Source organism: Hyalella azteca, unplaced genomic scaffold (genome assembly GCF_000764305.2).
Source record: "Hyalella azteca isolate HAZT.00-mixed unplaced genomic scaffold, Hazt_2.0.2 contig9885, whole genome shotgun sequence".
Classification (NCBI taxonomy): domain Eukaryota; kingdom Metazoa; phylum Arthropoda; class Malacostraca; order Amphipoda; family Hyalellidae; genus Hyalella; species Hyalella azteca.
The window spans coordinates 8,833-13,673 of NW_025939941.1; the positions used below are offsets into that span (position 1 = coordinate 8,833).

At 37.4% G+C, this 4,841-nt stretch overlaps 1 long non-coding RNA gene across 1 annotated transcript; it reads right to left on the reverse strand.

Annotated features, from left to right (window-relative positions):
• Positions 1-3,480: 3,480 nt before the first annotated feature.
• On the reverse strand, positions 3,481-4,780 carry LOC125178457. Its single transcript, XR_007156906.1, has 2 exons — positions 4,580-4,780; positions 3,481-4,246 (listed from the first exon to the last, which is right to left on the reverse strand). It is a non-coding gene; the product is annotated as an uncharacterized LOC125178457 (long non-coding RNA).
• Between the last annotated feature and the right edge of the window lie 61 nt (positions 4,781-4,841).

Here is a 4,841-nt window from a genome sequence, read left to right on the forward strand (position 1 = left end):
GGTTAAGCATAGCAGAATTGTAGCAGTGAGTTGCGTGAAATGCTGTGAATGTTCTGCGATGTTAAGAATCGGCGACAGGCCTACGGCCTAATAACGCTGTAACCGCTATTATTATTATTAATATTAAAACAACCTTAAATCAACTCTGAAACAACGTCGATATTGGTACGTTGAATGTTTACTAAGTTTTAAACGTTGAATCAATGTTGATTTCAGGTTAAAATGTGAACAACCAAAATTAAACATCCGATCAACGTCGAAATCTGACTAAAACTAGAAAAGACGTAAAACAACCTTATTTCAAAGTTGGAAAATGGACGATATCGGTACGTTGAAAGTTTAGCTATTTACCAGTATAGAACTAATGTTATCACACCAACATTGAATGAAATACATACATATATAAGTGTACGATTATTGACCAGAGAATGCAGTTCACTTTTCAAAGAGTCGAACAATTCGTTAGCTTATTTCTATTGCTTATGCACGCGAGCTACCGTGGTCAAGATTGCTAAGGCACCGTGCGGTCTCTAGCGATTCAAGGTTCGAATCCTGCTACGGACGAAAAACAGGTTGATTCTTCAACGTTGATCAACCAGAGAATTGGACGTTGCAGCAATGTCGTAGTAGTAACATTGATTTAACGTTGCATTGTAACGTCAGTACGACGTTTCATGGAAGACGTTGCTTCAATTTTCATTAAACCTCTTTTAACCGCGATCTCAACGTTGTAATAGGTAGTTATTTCAGAGTCGATTCAACCATAAAATTAAACGTTGCAGCAACGTCGTAGTAGAAAATTTATTCAACGTTGCATTGTAACGTCAGTACGACGTTTCATGAAAGATGCTGCTTCAATTTTCATTCTAAACCTCCTTTCACCCCGATCTCAATGTCGTAATGCTTAGTTGATTCAACCACCGAATGCATCCTGGAATAGCACCACGCCGGCCAGACGTAAGATAGTCAGCCTTCACGCGTCCCGGTAGCAAACTCAGGCATGCTCGCTCTGGAGTTCGGGCGGTTCTCCATACCCCCTTGAAAAGTTCTTATTGTTATTCACTTCTACTAACAAAAGTTTTCATTGTTACGCACTGCTACTTACAAAAGTTTTTAAGATTACTTACTGCTGTAGCGCGAAAATACTACATCTAAACCGTTCAAGGTCTCTGCCAGCGGGCCCGACGATTCGTGGACGATTGAAACGACTAAGGATGAAGTTTAGGCCAATGTTTATTTGAGAGATTTGCAGAAATTACTTGAAAACGCAAAATACAATTACGCTTGAGAGGTCAAAATGATGAAGAACGTTAATACAGCACAGATAAGCACAACAATGGTAATGATAAAGTCGCTGCCTACTAGAGCAGTGGTTCCCAAACTTTTTCAGGCCGGCGCCCCCTTTGGCTCCCTAGTGAACTTCTAGCGCCCCCCCACAGACACATATTAAAACATACGCCTCTTTCTTGAAATTTAGGACGCTGCAATTTTAAAAAATGAAGGTTAAACACAATTGTGTATTTCACAAATAGAACCCCATTTAGTGAACCAATATGTTTTTCAGCTGTTTTAACTGTTTCAGCACTAGAAACCTAGGACGTCTCGGGCGAATTTATGGCCGGACTCGTGACCGGTCTCACGACCAATCTCCAAATTCAATTATCAAGTAATATCTCCCAAACTAATGAACGTAGCTCAATGAAACTTGGAACATGTACTCATCAGAACCTAACGGTGATGTGTAGCACGCGAATTTTTTTAATTTCACCTTCATTCGTGAGTTATATTGCGATACAGGCCGAAAATCGCAGCTAGTGATCAAAGAATTTCTTAAAACTACTGAACAGATTTGAACAAAATTTTTAATATACATTCCTAACTACCAAACGGTGATTTTTTAGATTTAAAACATTTTTTGATTTACCTTCGTTTGCGATTATTTTTTTATTTCACTGTCATTCTTGATTTCACACTTCCATATACTCGGCTCGTATCGCCGGGTAATTTGTCGCTTAAATTCGTGGTGATCAAAAAATTTATTCTAACCTACCGAACAGATTTCAACGATACTTTGTATATAAATACCTAACCTCCCAACGGTGATGTTTAGTTCGTCACAATTTTTCTATTTTGCTTTCGTTCGCGATTTATACAGATATAGGGGAAACGACCGGCTTTTCTACCAGCCGTTTTAACCAAGAGCCGTTTACGTATAGCCGTATAACTCGCAAACGAAGGCAAAATTGAAAAAAATGTTAACGAACTAAACATCACCGTTGCTGAGGTTAGGTATTTAAATACTAAGTTTCGTTCACATCTGTTCAGTAGTTTGGAAGAAATTTCGCGCTTACTGCGAATTTAAGCAGGTATTGCTGTTTAAATCACGAATGAAGGTGAAATAAAAAAAAACTCGCGAACGAAGGCACAATCGAAAAAATTTTTACCAGCTAAACATTACTGTTGGGTAGTTAGGATTGTAAAATCAAAATTTCGTTCGAATATGTTCAGTGGTTTGGAAGAAATTCCTTCATCACTTTGAATTTCGGCCCGTATTGCCATATAACAATGGCAAAAACAAATGAAGGCAAAATTCAAAAAATTTTCAAGAGCTATACATTACCGTTAGATCCTAATGAATCCGTGTACCAAGTTTCATCGAGTTAAGTTCATTAGTTTGAGAGATATTCCATGATCCATGAATTTAGTAATTGGACGTGAGACCGGCCGCGAGTCTGACCGTAAATTTGTCCGAGACGTAAAGCCAGGTAAAGTTAAAAAAACAAATCTGGGTGAAAAAACCATCACTGGGAGTCATGATGTGCTGCACGTGTTGTGTACAAATCGTCAAACAAACGTTGGAACTTCTGACTTCGGCTTCAGACTGCAGCCCCCCTATCGCCCTTTTCTTCCTTACCGCCCCCCAAAATCTTTCCATCGCCCCTAGGGGGGCGATATCGCCCACTTTGGGAACCACTGTACTAGAGTAAGACTACATCCGCAGACAGTTCCGCTTATACATTTTACTCGGCGGTCTTCTTTCGAGGAGTGCGGCATCTTGAAACCTAGTACACAAAACGAGGCCAATATCTGGCCCGCTGCACTGCTACTTACTAAATTTCTTATTGATACTTACTGCTACTTACAAAAATTCTTATTGTTTCTCACTGCAACTTAAAAAGTTCTTATTGTTACAGAAATCTACTTACAAACGTTCTTATTGTAACTCACTGCTACTCACAACAGTTCTTATTGTTACTTAATGTTACCTAAAAAATATTTCTTGCTAAGAGGTTTTACATATAAAAATATAATATGTTTCTATTAGAAATAGAAACACAGCATAAAAATGCAAAGGTCTAATAAGGATGTGGATACACTAAGACACATTTCATTGTTCTAAATAAATCATATTTTATTATTTTCCTCCCATTAGGTATAGAATTGCTGAGATTAACACTAATCCTGAATGTTTTGACATTGAAAAAAAAAATAATAAAATGCACCTGCGTGTTCTAAACACAACAATTTTGCAATCAGCAAAGTCATTCGATTAAATTTATCTAGATTAAGAAATTTTTACGTAAGTTAATTACCATTTTTTTAACGAGATCATCGTTTGCATTAAAATCATACATCGCTTTGCTTGCAACCATTTAAGGCAATTTATATATGGTCTCGACATCTATGCCGTATTAAGCTTTCATTTGAACTCCCACAGCCAATAAGAACCCGAATGTGATCGTGAAATTTATTGTTAATTTAAGAGAGTTCACATGCTATGATGTGGAGGTTGTCACTTGATTAAGTTACAATGAAGAATTAGATACGCTTCAATTATTTTTATTTTAAACGCGGTAAATTGCACATTATGAAAAACAATTGAAATTGAAAAAGCTTGTTTCGCATTACTCGTTATATATTTTGTAGCGTGTACCATACTTCTATTAGTATCATTCCTAACGACTTGCATTTGTGATTCATACCCTTATGGTTTTAACTATAATACGAAACGTCTCATAGAAATTGTTTTGTTATAAACTTCGAATAAAAATTCATTTTTTCACAAAGCGGTTATTAATCCATACAATTTCATAACAACACGATTCTGTTTTTCCATCGTACGTTAATGAGAGGTACCATATAGGAATGGGCTCACCGAATATCGGTGTGAAACCTAAACTTCGCAGCTTGTGGACGAGCCGCCAGTACTTCTGCTTTGCCGCCGACATTTCAGTTATGAAAATCGCTGAAAAAAAACAATCATGAAGGCCAATTCTCAGGCAACTCATTGCTTTAACACACAATCAGAAATGAAGTATCCTCACTCCTTTATACATGCTTTTTAAAGGATATATAATTGAATTTTATCGTGATAAAATTATATGCGATTGCATAAATTCTGAGAAACTTAATCCTAGATCCAATTGGGACGACCTTAACCAAAAAGGCTATCGGTCAATAATATACTGGGTTTTGCCTTACAAATCAACTACTGACGGAAAATAAATAGAAATTTTACGATTAACTTTAATTCTGATATTTCGGTTCATACAAAGCAAGCTCCGAAAATAAAACTCACATGGGTGTAGTTCCATGCCGATCTGTTTGATTCTGAAGAGTAGTTCCTGGTCGTCGTAAAGCACGTTCTCTAGGAAGTCAACCTCGTAGCCCTCGATGTCAACCTTTATGTAGTCGATAACTGAGTTCGTCTTGCCGATCTTTGCTAGGATGTCACGATAGGTGAGCACCTGCACGATCAATGAACAAACGATTAGCTAGATCATCCTATTGATCGTTGCTGGGATGTTGCGGTAGAGAGGACCTGCACGATCAATGAACAA